General features: G+C 40.0%; 1 protein-coding gene and 1 pseudogene across 3 annotated transcripts in view; both read right to left on the minus strand.

Annotated features, from left to right (window-relative positions):
* LOC149228927 (alpha/beta-Hydrolases superfamily protein) overlaps positions 1–17,729 on the minus strand; it is a 332,748-nt gene that overhangs the window by 228,311 nt on the left and 86,708 nt on the right. The gene's annotated exons all lie outside the window — the stretch shown is intronic.
* On the minus strand, positions 7,675–7,767 carry LOC149228928 (U6atac minor spliceosomal RNA; annotated as a pseudogene).

Consider the following 17,729-nt stretch of genomic DNA (forward strand, 5'->3'; position numbering starts at 1 on the left):
GCTCCGCTCCTCTGCATATTTTGTGCCCCACACAAAAGTGAAGAGTCCCCAGCTCCATACAAGGCACCGTCTAGTGGCCTGCCAATGCGACCTCCTCCGACAAACTCCTGCCAGAGTATGCTAATCACCCAGTGATCCCGTGTACAAATGTCGTACCAAGAAAACCAAAAGAGTCTGTCCATATTTTGGACGCTGACTGAGACTCCCCTAGCGAATGTGCACACTCAACTACTAGGTTAATTGTACCATCTAGGTCGTAGTCAATCGGCATACCTGGGAAAGGATAGGTAGTCCACCTAGATCCCAATGCCAATCTGGGCTTCCGGTATCCCCAGTGCCCGGAAGCTCCTTCTAAGCTACACCCAGGTCCACCACCATCTCCATAGCCCACTCCATAGGGTACCAACTCAAAATTTGTCGCCATCCAACCCCAAGAAAGGGATCGAATGCACAAATTCCAGCACATAAAACAAGCCCAACATGCGGATGTTGCATCTTATGCAACTTTGATCATCTCATCCCGCTACCCAGGTCAACACATGAGATCTGACTAGGTAGCTTTGTCTCTCTCTCTCCAGTGGGCAAAGATGACCCAACAATGCTACTAACCTGGTCATCCCCTCTGGTATGTCTAGACAACTTCGCCTCTCTCAATCCAATGTGTAAGGATGGGCTGATAACGCTGTAGATCCTGTCAGTGTGCCTCTGAAGCGAACTGTGCTGAAATCCCAACATGTGGTCTCTATGTTGCCCCTCATCACTGGCTAGCCCAAAGGATGGTTGCACATCCTCCTCCATGATGGGCTCAACATGAGCCTCCAACTTATCTTCCCTAGACAACCCATCATGCAAGACAAGCTCATCAGTCAGATGTAGGTGACTATCGTCCAGCAACTCTGTCATAGATCTGGATGCCTCTGTACCTATTGGCTCCTCATCAATAGTGGGGATGTTTCCCAACACCTCATCAACCTGTGGTGCACTACTATCACCTGAGATCTCAATCACAACCCGGGATACCTCATCAATGGATACCTCAACAACGGATGGCATTTCATCAATGGGTGTATGCTCAACTGTCTCCTTGCCAACCATGGCCCCTTGAACTACTCTCTCCTCTTCTTCCTTAATACTCCTCATCATCCTTGCAAAATCCCACTAAATCTCCATTGGTTTGTGCATGCCCCTTAGTTCACAGAATTCCCAAAAAGAGAGGGACACCTGAATGCCATGACCCAATGATTGGTATGCCCTCCAGTTTTCTCCCAATAACTCCACATCAGTTGCAATCATGTTTGAATTCCCAACTGAGGAATGAATCAACTTCTCCCCCACATCAATCATCATTTGTTGTATCCTCATCACCTCATTCAAGGTTACTGCCATGTTGTTTGATTCTAATCTTTCCCATAGAATGAGCCAAGATTATGGCTCTGATACCACTCTAATGCATAGTTTTAAAACTCCGACTCCGACTCGGCCGAGGATCGACTCCGACTCCGACTCCGAAACGGTAATGACTCGGCCGGCTCGATTTCAATGACTCGGTCGTTGTAAAAAATACATTAAATATTTATTTTTTTTATAAAAAAACATAATTTTAAAGATTTTAAACATAATTTTAGAGATTTTCATTCATGTTTCCAAACACACAGCATTATAATATAGATGGAAGACAACATATGATCAAAGTAGGCTCATGAACCAATCCATTATATCAAAATGGTACCCAATGGCAATACATAGTCAACTGTCATACATGATCAAAGACTCAAAACAAAAAACACATAACCAAGGAGGCTAGAAATGGCCTCTACAACAAAAGTAAACTGTGACCAGACTCCAGTACTAGTACTACAGCTACTGGCTAGTAGCTACTGCCAGAGGAGCCAAGATCATGTCGATCAATCTCTGGATCATCATCAGAGTCAGACAGGGGGTCCATGGCTCCTCCTCATCATCATCATCTCCAACTGCAGCTGTAGAAATGGTACCACTAGCAGGTTGTGCAACTGCAGCAGATGCACGCTGAGATAGATTAGATATGCGGCTGTGCTTCTGTCGTGGCTGAGCAGAGGAAGCACCTACAACTGGAGTCCTTGCTGGCTGTGAGACTGAGGCTGGTGGATTGGGATCTGCATTCAAAATTTCAACTGAACAGCATGTTCAAGTTCAATTGATGCCTCGATATCTAAATCTAAATCAAGATCCTCATCAAGATCAAACTTTGCCGGACGACTCTCCACTACCCAATCTGATGTTGGATCAATGTCTTCCAACACAATGGGATCTGAATCAGGTCTTTTGTTCAGCAAATGGTTTCGTCTGAGCCGGAGGTTGTATTGGACATAAACTAGATCATTTAACCGTTCTTGATCCAAACGGTTTCTCTTCTTTGTGTTACTTGGGAGCAGGAGCAAAAATGTGAGCGGGAGCGACATTTTCAGAAGCTCCTGGTTTGGGAGCGAATCCCAGAGGAGTTCAACAACCAATGTCACTAACATCAAGGTACATAGAGGGATTGGTGCTCTTGATTAAATACGAGTTCCATACCCTAATACATGACAAAATTCAATGGAAACATTGCAATCCTCCAATCTTGAAATCCTAAAAAATTGATAAGTCTGCTGGATTTTGAATGAAATCTAAAATTCTACTTTCTCCATATGAAATCCAATGAGGCCGAAACCACTCTCAAACATCCTGAGTCATTTCATGGTAATGTTAAAAATTTAAGTAAAAGGATGAAAATGAAGATTAAGGAGAATGTCACTTTTACTTTAAGAATTTAACATTACCATGAAATTTGAATAGCATATCAATAGTAGAGAGCATTTGAGTGTGTTATATAGGGTTTGGGAGGGGGAATGGACCCCAAATGACATTTAGCAAATCCATATAACACCTTGGAGTCCAAACCAATCAGAAATCACCTTAAAAATCCATTAAAAAAATATTAAATCGATGTTTAACGTGTTCTGGGCCGACTTTTTGTGACTCAGCCGAGTCATAACGGAAACGGCCGAGTTGGCCGAGTCAGCCATGACTCGGTCGAGTCATTGAATGACTCGGCCGAGTCATGGCTGACTCGGCCAAACGTACCGTTTCAAAGGCCAAGTCATGGCTGAGGGTATCGGCTCGGATCAACTCGGCCGTTTCGGTATCGAAACGACCGTTTTTTAAAACAATGCTCTAATGTTCCAAACTTAAACAAACAATGATATACAAAAGAAAATTTGATTCATACATAGAATAATTAAACGAACAAAAAATGCTCAGTACACAATAGAAATGAGAACCAACTGAGCCATTTTATTAATGGAGTGGAGCAACTACAATAGTGCGGAAAACGCACCTGAGCTTGCCTCAAGGGAAAGCTTGACAGAACGCAAGTGTCAAATAGTAATCTCAGTTCTGGAAAGAACTGCTCTAATTCTCTGCATTGTCTCCTAGTGACTGCAACTGCTGGCTAGAAAGGAGCTGCAAGAAACCCTGCCTTCGATACTTAGAAAATGATGAAACTTCAGCCACAAACTCCTTGGCCAAAACCCGCAAAAAACCTTGTAATGGTTTGGCCTGATTTGGACTTCCCAAAATCGACCCCCAAAGGCACTGTGCAATCCCCAGCAATTCTACATTGTATGCTGCAATTATACAGCTGAAAAACCCACCTCGGGTGCTTAGAAAATTCTGAAACTTTATATTTGGGATGCTTGTCAAAAACCCAAAAATGGGTTGGCCCCATTTTGACCTCCCAAATTGAAAAATATGGCCTGCAAGGAATGACCACAGAGTCCTCCTCCAAGCTCTGAAATGGAAGCAAACACCACTCCAAATATCTCCTCTAACATCCACGGGAAAGCTCAACTTCAAGGACTGATACTCTACCCACGAAATGAGCTCCCAGTCACTGCCTCTGCACTAGCCCAAGTAGTGTGAAAGTCACACTACGAAGCCAGAAGCTCAATCAACTCCCAAACTCTCCCAGATGCTGACAATCCTCCCTAGCCTCCTCTCCAGAAAATATCACATCAAATCTCCACTGCTAAGCACCACCAATGAACTCGGCCTCCTCTCCACTGCGTCCCCCAGTAATACGCACAACCTGGAAGGGAATGTTATTGCTGGGAATCACAATGTGATCCTCCTCCTGAAGAAATGAAGAAAACCTTCCTAGGGTGGCACTCGAAGTCCCCCGAAGAAAGGGTGAGCTCTTCGCCTGAAGAACTCGTGCTAAACAGCGAGTGACTCGGCAAGGCAACTCAAGCAACCAAAGAGAAATCGATATACTCCAACAAGATGAATGAAATGAGGAGAGCTACCTTCCTTATATAGATTTCATGGAGCACTTTTCCCTCCAATTTTACCTCCATCATGGGCCCTCACTTAACCACCTATATGCAAAACTTAACCACCTTCATGCAAACCGAACTAAGGAGTGTGTATTTCCCTAGTGTGGGTAGCCCCCATGTATAATTTAACCACAACAAAATAACTTCTCCTAAGTCTAATCTCCTAAGAAAAATAGAATAGGCCCCACTATCTCCAAAATTGGCCCCAAAAATGCAATAATTAGTCTTGTTCCAAATTAATTTAGGAAGGGACATGACACATGATTTTCTTGGGCCTTGGGCCTTTGCACTTGCTCATTTATTCATGAATTTGTATTTGTATTCCTAATTATAATGTTAAAACTTAAAATGTAAATGCTTTCTTTCAAAGTTACAATATATATATATATCATCTTTCCATGTTTCTTGATTTTTGGGGGCTTACATTTCCAACATGTTCCCATTTCAAATACGCGTTTTTGTTTCCCGTACCATGCAACTTAGGTTACATTTGATGCTCAGTGGTGGTATGCTCTTAGGTGCTTCAATATTGGGGGATAATGTTATTCATGGTTAGCTTAACCTAACACTTATATAACTAAGAGAAAAAAGGGAAGCATGATGTGATCCTACTTCATGATGTCAAGTTTATTACTTAGCTCCATGATTTTGGCTTATGATGGGGTATGGATAGGAGATATTTATAATGGTCATCCTCACTATTGAAACAAATGTGGTGGCAAATTAATTCAAAGAGGCCATCCTGTTTTTCACCTTAAACCATAGGAAGGCACGCATAATGTGATGAATATAAAATTATACTATACTAAACGGCCATGGTACATATATGGAGGCAAGTTTATTATTGTAATGTGACATTCCTTTTAAAACCTTGCTCCACCATTCCATACACATATGTTGAAGGACAAAGTAAAGGAGCATCTTATTTTAATGCAAAGGGGCCACCCCCTTCATTATTTAATAATACTGGCCTCAACATTAAAACGTACGATGCTCCAAAAGTGGGATGATTCATCACAAACGATATGGTCCAACGGACTCATCCACTTTTCTACCACTTAAACATATAACATAATGTGGACAGTGACATGTGATCAGGGGACAAACTAATAAAGTAAAATATGAAAGATATCACATCAAGGGAGAGGCGATGCCACACTACATGGCTTGGCCTAAGTTTTAGACAAGACGCCACCTTATTCTATAGCCTAAGTTGATGGCTTAAAGTACAGTAAAATGTGTGGTTTGAATTGGTAAAAGGGTCAATGCTTAAATTTGAAGCTGCCAACATCCAATTAGCCACCAAGCCGCATTGCATGGGAGTCTGTACATTTGACCTTATATCAAGCTATCGTGGGCAATTTCATGAGTTGGAATATTCCATTGGCTAACCAACCACCTTGAATTGGAATTAGTAATAAATGGAAGAACTTATGAGATAGTTAGCTCCAAGTTTTGAAGGATTTGGTCTCTTATCTCTGCAAGTTGTATTATTTATATGTAATTTTTATGTGCAGATATATGTTCTAGAGTTCCATTTGGAGATTATATTTTGCGATATTATGAATCTCAAAGGCAACAAAAGGCCATAGAGGAGCACCATGCTACAATGGAGGAGCATATGGTGGAAAAATAAACTCTTATCCTATATTCTTTGGTCATCTACTTTCAAAGGTCACAAAATTACATGATTTACCTTACTTGATCAGGTGGTCCTTAGACAAACTTGGGATAAGGGACCACCTTATTGTTGCTAAGTTGTAGATCTAGATACGCACTCTTCCTCATAACCTTGCAAGATTTTAATCACCAAAACTTAATGGTACAATAATTCACATCCTTAGATTGTTTGTTGAACCAAGTCAAAGTGTGTAAAACATCAGATGGTTATTTATATGCCCGTGACTTGCCCTCTTGAAATTGCTTCAATGATTCCATAGCCCAAATTGATAAAGCATTGGACTCTCTTTTAGTCATCACACCAAACCCATCTCATATTATCCTTTTTCATCTATATTGTTGCTAGGTTCTCATTACTCCCACTCATTACTACAAGTGAGCCTAGTTAACCTTTAAGGATACCCCCTTGGCTACAAACATTTCCCAAGTCTGAAGTACAAAGAAGTGTTGGTGAGGTGAAAATGGACAACCTCCTAAGTTCCACAAGGCTAGTTCCGTATTTTTGGGACTTTAAGTTGAAGGTGCTAGATGCCAAAGGCCACAAAACCAAAATGTTAAGGATGAACATCATCCTTCTTTGACACAAGACCCTAGCCATCATTCTTGGGCTTCATTATCAAGCACTTCAATCGTCTACCCTTGCATGATTTCTAGCAATGGTCTCTCAAATAAGTTGAAGGTGCTAGATGCGAAAGGCCACCAAACCAAAATGTTAAGGATGAACATCATCCTTCTTTGACACAAGACCCTAGCCATCATTCTTGGGCTTCATTATCAAGCACTTCAATCGTCTACCCTTGCATGATTTCTAGCAATGGTCTCTCAAAATCTCAATTGTGAATCTACATCCATGGATCCCGCACTAGTTTTTGCAATTCATTGGGCAATATCTTCCTGTTTGCATTCATATTATTATCAATAATATTTATGTGCATTTCCTCAAAGTACATATATCCTTATGTTGGTTCTACGGAAACAAGGAATCACTTTTATTGTCCACTTTACTATTCCAATCATGCCAAGTGGCATTGTTCACCAAAGTTTTCTAAAAAAATCTAAATGGATCTTCAATTAGCCAACTAGATGTTTGTTTCTCCATTTGTTCAACACCAACGAGCTCAAGTTTTCACAAGGATAATTTTGCAATTTGGCTAGTGCTACACTTCCAAAGTGTAAAAGTTGGGTTGGGACCAACGTGAACAAATTTTGAAATCCACAGTTCAACAAATCTAAACAAGAAAACTCTGCAATTGCGTCCTCCTATCGATAAACTTTCCAATAGCCAATATTGTGCTCAAAATATTTTTTCCCCGTCCCAATGGCCTCCCCAAGTTGGATACTTAGCAATTTTCCCACACTTAAATTTGAAGAAAACGAGTATAAAACCTATTTGGATAAACTCTAGTGTCCAACTCGAAGCAACCCTAAACCACAAGGCTTTTTAAACACATTTTCCTGAGAAAGGTTCCAACAAAATTTGATGCCACATTCTCCTCAAATGGTGAGCAACTCATCCATGTGGATTTGACTATCGACAGCGCAAATCATTTCCTTATTACCATTTTTCTGCTCATTGATCCTTATTGCTCGTATGAAGCTCACTCTTCATTAGATAAGATAAGATAATTGTATTAATGTCCAACAAAACTTAGGGTAAGATCCACCCTAATAGAGGTGCAGAGCCTTAACCACATGTGATCTAAAAGTCCAAAGACCATTTCCATCCTTGTTGAGGTCTAAGTCACCTAGTTCGTGTTCGTGTTCGAGTTCAACGACTTTAAAGTTCGACAAATATTCGACAATGAAAATTTTGAAAATAAAATTCGGTACTAAGTTCAAGATACTAAAAAGTTTGAAAAACCCACCAGAAAAGCTTCCAAAAAGTCACAGTAAAGACAACTCAAATATATATAAATATATATATATAGTACTGAAATATTATACATACTACATACATACATATATATATATATATATATTAATTATTGAAATATTATACATCTATTATAATTGTTTATATGTATGGTCAGAGGAAAAAATTTAAGCATGTATGGTATAAACAAAAATTAACACACACATTTAAATGTTCAAAAATAATAAATGACAAGTAAATTTAAAGGTTAAAATAATTTTTTAATATACATATGTTTCTTTTCTATATATATTTTTATATTTTATTGAAATAATACACTTTTACTATAATTGTTTATGTGTGTGTGGATATATATATATATATATATTAAAAAATAATAAATAACAACAAAATTTAAAAATTAAAATATTATTTTTAATTTACATATGTAACTTTGATATTGTATTGAAATATTACACTTCTATTATCACTGTTTATAAATATATAAATTTAAGTAATTTAAGTGTGTATGGTATAAATAAAAAATAATCACACACACACGTATATATATATATATATATATATATATATATTCAAAAATAATAAATGACAACAAAATTTAAAGATTAAAATATTTTTTTAATTTACATATATTTCTTTTATATATTTAACTTTTATATTTATTGAAATATTATAACTGTTTAGAAATATATAAATTTATAATGTGTATGGTATAAATTAAAAATTAATACACACATATATTCAAAAATAATATATAACAACTAAATTTAAAAATTAAAATATTCTTTTAATTTACATATGTTTCTTTTATATATTCAACTTTGATATTTTATTGAAATATTACACTTCTATTACAACTATTTATAAATATATAAATTTATATAATTCAAGTGTGTATGGTATAACTAAAAATTTTACATATCAAAATTGTGAAAATAAAGATAAACAAATAGAAATAAAAATATCATTAAAATAACCCCGATGGGGGTGGACGAACATGGACATGGTGAGGTTGAGTGGAGGGGGCGCCAGCCACCACACCGACTCCGAAGACTCATAAAAGAGGGGTGATGGTATGATGTACCCCCCCATGCAATATAGATGTTGCATACATCCTTATAAAACGGCAAGTGCAAAGAGAAGTTTGGTGTTTTTTCCATGTAACTGGTCGTCAATATTGGAGGCTTGGGAGATCAAGAGGTGGCAGGGTTGGCCTTATTGTGGACCCGTACCCCTGGTGTTTGATAGCTCTGAAAGTAGGTCATTGTCTCAAGGGCGTGCTCTCGGGCAATTCTGTAGCAGAAAAGCGCAAGACTATGAAATATGGGGCCCTAGTATATGGGAAACTTGAACTCTCAGCAACAATTGGGTGCAGAAGGGGCATGGCCTATAGTTTATCTCTGTGTAGCACGTTAGTTTCTCTAAAAATCCAGCTAACTAATTTCTGGAAATTACAAGTAAATAACTAAAACTAAAATTTAACTTCTTCCACAAATATGTTGAGTTTTATCTAAATGAACATGCAGTGGAAATTTAACAAGAAACCCAGAAATAAAAACACAATCACATCACCATAAAGACATAAAATTTACCCAAGAAACCCAACATGGGAAAACCTACTTGTCTGGTGGCTTCTATTAGGGCGGCCTCAGCGAATAGAAAATTTTAGAGAAAAATTACATCTGGAAGGAAGACAGACCTGATGATTTTCTTCGTGAAATTTACTCGGCCAAGCTGGAAATCGACCCAGCTTGTGGCTCTCCTATGCAGGTTGTGTTGTAGTAATCCGTACAAGTCGTGTGTCCTCCTCTACGTGCCTGTTTTGCACAAATGCTTAGTGTTGGCACTTTTGTTGTTATTCCACAACTGTTACACCCTTCTCTGTTATTTTCGTGTTGTTGAAGCCCCTGCCTCTTGTTGTAGTTGTGTTGCCCTAATTTATGAAGCCTTCACCAAACAATCTGATGTGTATTAAGCTCCACACTGCCCTTTTTCCCTCTCAAATCGACCTGGGCCCCACAATTGATCTCAATGGCGAGAATCAAAAGATCCAAGGGTTGAGATTGATTTGTCACCCACTTAGGAAAATTTAAATGTTTCCTAAGTCAAACATTAGAGAAAAATAAAATTTGGTTGTTAGTGGAGTTTTGGTGGGTCCCTTGCCAAATTTAGCACACCTCCAAATCTAGCTGGACCACTTTCTCTCTAACTTCAACACTCCCTCTTAGAGAGGAAGTGGTTCTCCACAATACCCAACTTATCTCTGTGAAATACAAAGCTACCCTTGGGCAAAGCCTTAGTCAAAATATCTGTTGTCTGCTCTGTTGTAGGGACATACTGAAGCTGGATCTTCCCCTTCTGAACACAATCTCTGAGATGATGGTACCTGATTTCAATGTGCTTGGATTTGTCATGAAACACTGGATTATCAGAGAGCTTGATGCAACTCTGATTATCACAGTGAATGATTGTTGGTTCCAAACTCTGACTGAAGAGTCTTGCAAGTAACTTTCTCAGCCAAATGGCCTCACAAGCTACCATACTAGCATACATGTATTCAACCTCTGCTGAGCTCAGTGCTACTGATCTTTGCTTCCTGCTGAACCAAGAAACAATTGTTGATCCCACATTGAATGCACAACCTAAAGTGCTCTTTCTGTCTATTGGACTCCCTACCCAATCTGCATCTGCAAAGCCTATCAGCTTCACTCCATCTACTCTCTTGTACAACAAACGAAGTCAATTGTGCCCCTGAGATACCTCAATACATGCTTAGCAGCTACCCAATGCACTCTTGTGGGTTCTACCATAAACTGACTGAGTTGGTTTACTACATAGCAAATATTTGGTCATGTGTTCACCAGATACATCAACGACCCTATCAATTGCCTATAGAGTGTAGCATCCACACATTCTGCCTTGTTGGCATCTATCTTCCTCCAATTTGTCACTAAAGGAGTGGCCATGGGCCTACAATCCTGCATCCTAAATTTCTTGAGAATTTCCAGAGCATACTTGCCCATCCCAAGAAAATTTGCCCATCATCCTGCCAAACCTCCAATCCAAGGAAGTAGTGCATCAGTCCTATATCCTTCATGTCAAACTCTGATGCAAGATTAGTCTTGCATTCTCTAATGAGCTTCTCGTCCCCTATCAAGATGAGATCATCAACGTACAGTACAAGAATGAGAGGCTGCCCCCAACCACAATAAAGTACAGGTTAGGGTCAGCTTCACTCTTGTTGAAGCCCAGTCCAAGAAGATAGTTGTCTATGCGTGAATACCACACTCTTGGGGCCTGCTTGAGCCCATAGAGAGCTCGCTTGAGCCTACACACATGCGACTCCTTGTTGTGTGTCTCATACCCCTTTGTTTGTTCAATGTAAAATTCCTCAACTTCTCCATTGAGAAAGGTCGTTTTGACATCCATCTGGTGGATTTTCCATCCCATCTGCACTGCCAAGGCAATAATAGTCTTAATGGACGAGTAGCAGGCAACTGGAGCAAACGTCTCGTCATAATCTATGCCCTTAACCTAAGAGAAGCCTTTGGCCACAAACCTGGCCTTATACTTCTCTATGCTCCCATCTGCTCCACGCTTAATCCTCTAGACCCATCTGGATCAAATCACTGTCTTGTGCTCTAGTCTTGGCACAACTTCCCAAACACCATTCTGCATAATGGAGTTATACTCCTCAGCCATAACATCTCTCCAAACTTGTTGTGACTCAGCCTCTCTGAAGCTAGAAGGCTCTGAGTCAACTCGCTCTGTAATAAGTGTCATGTAGCCAAAGTATCTTTGTGGTTGTTTTCTCTGCCTTGAGCTAGTACTAGGTGCCCCAACCCTCTCCTGGGCCTCCTGAATCAACTTCTCGACCCACTTGGTCGTCCTTCTCCCTGTATTGGGAGTCACTGGTTGAGTGGTTGTCTCCACTCTCTCATCTCTCTCCTCCTCGTCCTGCATTGTCTCCTCATCATCCTTGTGTACAGCCTGTCCACCCACTCACTGTGACTGCAACTGAGAAGTTGGTTGAGCTTCCTGCTTGGGAACCTGTTGTTCCTCCTCTTGCTTTGCACACTGCTCACGCTCCAAGGACTTCTTGAGAGCCCTTGCTTCCTCAAATTTCACATCACGTTTAAGCACTATTTTTCTCAGTGTTAGAACATACACCCTATACCCCTGAGATGTCTCATTGTAGCCCACGATAATACCCTTTTTAGTTGTGGGCTCTAGCTTCTTCTTGCTATCCTTGGACACATGGAAATACACCAAACTGCCAAAGATGCAAAAGTGAGATAAATCAAGCTTTTTTCCAATGAATGACTCTTCTAGCGTAACTTGTCCCAAAATTTTGTGTGGACTCCTATTATGTAGGAACACCGTTGTGTTGCATGCCTCTTCCCACAAAAACATAGGCAGCCCCTGGTATGCAGCATAGCTTTGGCTACTCCAACAATATTGTAGTTCTTTTGTTCAGCTACCCCATTCTATTGAGGATTATGGGGAGTTGTGAGTTCTCTCCTAATTCCTTCCTTGGCACAAAGGTCCTTGAAGGAATTTGAGATATACTCACCACCATTGTCACTTCTCAAGGCCTTGATCTTTCTGCCTGACTGGTTTTCAACTAGGGCCTTGAATTCTACAAACTTTGAGAAGACTTCCTCCTTTTTCTTCATGAAAAATATCCAGGTTTTTCTAGAATGATCATCAATAAAAATGACATATCTATAACCCATGAGAGAAGGAGAAGAGAAAGGGCCACATACATCTGAGTGTACCCGATCTAGAATAGTTGTAGCTCTTCTATCTCAGTTGGGAAAGGATGTCTTTGCATACTTCCCAAGTGTGCAGCCCTTGCACATGTCACGCTAGTCCACGCTGCATTTTGGCAGTGTTGTGCCAATCTCCTGCAATATCTTCAATGCCCCATCTATCTATGCCAAAATTCCCCTGTCTCCTTGTTCTGATCACGGCCAACCTTGTTGTTCAACATTGCTACTGAGTCAAACTACAATTTATAAAGCCTCTTCACCCTTGCTCCAATCTGCTTGGCCTCTCCTACCGAGTTAGAGGGTTTCAAATAAGACTTTCCTTTGCTGAAAATGACATCATACCCCTTGTATTCAAGTGTTGAAACTAAAATAAGGTGTTTCTTCAGCCCTGGTACATAGACAACATCCTTGAGAAAGAGGGGACTGCCTGACTCCCTCTCAAATTTGACAGTAACCACGGCCATGGTTGAATACTTGCCATCATGACCAAGCTTTATGGTGATTCTCTGGTCCGTTTTTGTAAGCTGGCAGAAAAAATCTTTACACCCAGTCATATGACGTGAAGCCTCACTGTCTATGAGCCATACATTGTTGGACGTTGAACTTGAAATGCATGAATTGAGAGAAAATCCCTTCTCAAATCTAGAACCGAACTCATCTATTTCAGTAGCAGCTGCTACTTGGTCCAAACTAATGGCACTGAAAACACTTAATTTTAGACAAGTCTTTCTTCCCTTTCTGACCTTTGGAGGGAGATTCAGCTGGTCCTGCATGTTTCCTACCTTTGACCTTGGTCCCCTTGCCAGATAGGGAAAAATTTTCTTCATCCTCCTACTTGACATGAGTGCCAGACCTTGACTGCCTCCTGATTTCTTCCTACATGCAATCACTCCATAGCCACTGCCAGTTAGGAACTTTTCTTTACTTGTGACTATGTCATGGAAGTTATCCCACAAATTGTGAAGCCTTGATAACGCAAGGCTCACTAGGTCACTGCCTAAAACAGTCTTATGCACCCCAGCAAGCTCATCTCAGACTTCGGTGAACTTGGTCAAGTAGGACACAATAGACTCCTCCGTGGCCATGCGTATTGCCCTGAGCTTGTCTTTCAACACCAGCTTCCTTGCTTCATTGGTACCCTAGTACAAGTTGAAGATCATTGTCCACATCTCATGTGTTGTCTTCTTGCCTGTTATGAGAGGGATAATATGGTCCTAGCCCTAGCATCCTTCTTGTTATGTTCAACTAACTACTAAGGGTCTTGTGGCTGTGCCATGAGATTTTCTGCAAACTCCTTGACCCCTTGGTCCTCCAACACCACAAGCATCCTCTCTCTCCAGGCGCAAAAGTTGGAAGCTCCCTCCAAACTATGTTTTGGTCTCAACCCTTGATATGCCATCTTTCTAGTTGATTTTTTGTCAAGCCCTTATGCAAGTTTGGCTAACTGAGCACACCTTTAGTGCCTGGAAACTGACTGTTCCTCAAACCTTAGCGTTGCTTCCTCTTCCATGCTTCTCTTCTTCTACCTGGTGACTAGTCTTTATACAAAGCCTTGCTCTGATACCATGTTAGTTTCTCTAAAAACCCAACTAGCTAATTTTTGGAAATTACAAGTAAATAACTGAAACTGAAATTTAACTTCTTCCACAAATACGTTGAGTTTTATCTCACTGAACATGCAGCGAAAATTTAACAAGAAACCAAGAAATAAAAACACAATCACATCACCATAAAGACAGAATTTACCCACGAAACCCAACACGGGAAAACCTGCTTGTCTGGTGGCTTCTATGAGTGCGGCCTCAGCAAATAGAAAATTTTAGAGAAAAATTTCATATGGAAGGGAGACTTTCCTTATGATTTTCTTCCTGAAATTTACTCAGCCACTTTGGAAATTTACCCAGCTCGTGGCTCTCCTGCACAGGTTGCGCCATAGCAGTCCGTATAGGTCGTACGTCCTCCTACCTCCTCTGTGTGCTTGTTCTTCACAAATGTCGAGTGTTGGGCATTTTTGTTGTATCCCAAAACTATTACGCCCTTTTTCTCTACTATTTTTGTGTTGTTGAAGCCCCTGCCTCTTGTTGTAGTTGCGCTGCCCTAATGTTTGAAGCCTTCACCAAACAATTTGATGTGTACTAGGCTCCACGTTGCCCTTTTTCCCTCTCAAATCGACCTAGGCCCCACAATTGATCTCAATGGTTGAGAATCAAAAGATCCAAGGGTTGAGATTGATTTGTCGCCCACTCAAGAAAATTTGAATGTCTCCTAAGTCAATCATTAAGAAAAAATAAAATTTCGCTGTTAATGGATTTTTGGTGGGTCCCCTGCCAAAATTAGCGTACCTCCAAATCTAGCTGGACCACTTTCTCTCAGTTTGCTTATGAGGTAACTCGGAATCTCTGCTTGGTCTGGCTTCCATTTCTAGTTGTTGAGTTATGTTGGCTTAATTGCGAATTTTGGCCCCTCTCTAGCTTTATTTGGTGTTTTGGCTTTCATGGTTCATTGGGCCTACCCTTCTATATTTGGTACCCCCTGTATTGGCTTTTGTTTCCGCAGACTGGCCTGAGAGATAAACCGCAAGCCATTGGACTTCCTGCTAACCCTCACTACATTTGGCAGCCTGGCTCTCGTCTAGGGGAAGGGACATTATTAACACTGTGTTTTTCTTACCTGCGGACTGGGGATCTCCAATTATTTATCCTTCTTCGGGACTGCGGGCAGTTGCATTCTCATGAATTTATGGGTGTTCTGTATTTTCTAAGGAGGTTCTTTTCTTGGGTGGCATTGGAGGCTCTTTCCCTATGGCTTGTCTGTGGTCGTCCCAAGCTTGGGTTTACCTACACCTTCGAAAATTACACTATGCCATGTCAGTGTGGCTGACTCATCGGGGGATTGGTGAGAGGGGTCAGTCAACTCGTTCTTGCTCAGAGGCTCCAACCCAGGGAGAGGTAAGGCTTGTTGCCTAGTCCACTCACCTAGCTTCCAAGAGCATGCTCTCGATCTGGAAAACACTTGCTGCCAGCACAAACAACTTAAAACACTTTTAGAACAGCTGCTTAGAGACGAGCATGATAACCGAAATGTGATTATTTCCTTCATGAATGACCTTCAAAGGAATCAGTGGCATATGCAGGACAAATTGGCTAGTCTCCAAAGGGGACAATGGCGCATGCAGGAAAACCTAGATTGCTTGGAAGGCCTATTGACCCATATGGAAAAGCATGTACATTGCAAATTTCGGCCTCTGCCACCCCCTGGCTCACGACTGGAGAACCCTGCACTGGTAACTTCATTAGATTCATAATGGTTCTTTGTTGTGTATTGATCTTGATGGTTTTTTGGTTTTGTGTTCCTTCCCGTTTTTGGATTGCCAACTCCTTTTGGCATTGTGTAATCATTTTTGGAAACTACCTACTGGCTAACAAATTTGGTAAGAGTGAGGCTGGTAGGATTTTCGAAAATAGTGGGCAACGATGTAATATTTTTGCATTAAATGAAAATCCTTGACTTACAAAAAAAATATTATTAAATAAAAATGAAAAATATTATTAAAAGAAATCATGTTCTATGTAAATTAACAACACAACTCCCAACATCCTCCCAAAGCTATCTTAACCAGTACTGGTCTCTCCCTAGTTTTCAAGTTTGACATTCAAAGACAACATTTCGTTAATGTAGGCAAACTGGAATTTTTTTTAAGTGAGTAGGTTTTAGCCTTTAGGGTTTTATTGTTTTTTTTTTTACTATGAACCTCTTCGAATTTCCTATGAAATCATGACAAACTTGAAAAGAATTTCAATATAATTTTATAAAAATTTCGTGAAATTATTCGTGTTCGCATTTGGCTTGTTCATGTTCAATTTGTTTGTGTTCGGCTCGAGACTCACAGACCTCATCAAATAAATTCGCCTAGCAATAAAATTCAACGAACTTCAAATTTAATCAATTTTGTTTACCGAACCTAGTGACTTAGGTTGAGGTAGATGCCAACCATCTCTCCTTTCTCGAGTTGAATGGCTTTCTTCTTGAGTGCAAAACATATCAACAACCCATTGCAAGGGTTTGGCATCTAGCAACTCTTCTAGTCAAGGATGGTGTTTGAATTCTATGGTGGAAGAGAGCCATAAAATGAACAACCAATTATCTTAAGGGTTGAGGAAAGATGATTCATAGGACTACAAAAGGAAAAGAAAATATAAAGTTTGGCATCAATCTTAGCAAGCTCGACAATGGGTGGAACTAGACACTTTTAATGAATTACATCAACAAGTAGCCAATAAATTGCAATTGTAGCTCCAAGTATTAGAAGATTATAAAGCAAGAGGGACTAGGATGAGGGGGCACATGCAATGGATGGAAAATAGGGATGTGCCTTCTAAATTCTATTTCCAGTGCCTAAAATAAAAAAATTAAATCCAAAAGGATTTTGATTTTGTGAGATCTCAATGGCAACCTTAGAAAGGATGAGATGAAAATCTAACATATTTTTTAAGAAATTTCCAAAGGCTCTCCACTTCCATAGGCTTAGATCCTTTGTATGATGCTTCTATGGAGCTCATTAAACACGTTATTCCTCTAAAAATAGAAACCAGTGAGAAGTTTATTCCTCTAAAAATATTTCTAGGGAATCGAAGTTCGACAGATTGGAAACAGTGATGAAATAGCTCAAGAATGAAAACTCTCTAAGCCTTGATGGTCTCTCAATGGAAATGTACATTATTTGACTTATCATCCACATGTTGGAGACTAAGTCACTTTTACAATAGAAAATAATTTGTTGCATGAAGAAAATTGCCCACAAAGGGGGTCAAATTGCTTGATTAATTGTTGATTTTACTTTGGATGTTCAATGTGCCACTTGCTTGGACCATCAATGGGCTAGATTTGACAAAAAGTACTCAATGTTTAGCTTAAGAGTCTCCCATGTGTAGCTTGGAGAGGACTCGACCCACCTTTTAAGTGAAAGTTATCCCACAATTTGCATAAAATGTGCCATGAATAGCTTTAGAGTAGGTTGTTTTGCCTGAAATATAAATAAAACATTATTTAGTG

Source organism: Pinus tabuliformis, chromosome J (assembly GCF_031772625.1).
Source record: "Pinus tabuliformis cultivar Carrire ecotype Pingquan chromosome J, CPIR1, whole genome shotgun sequence".
Lineage (NCBI taxonomy): Eukaryota > Viridiplantae > Streptophyta > Pinopsida > Pinales > Pinaceae > Pinus > Pinus tabuliformis.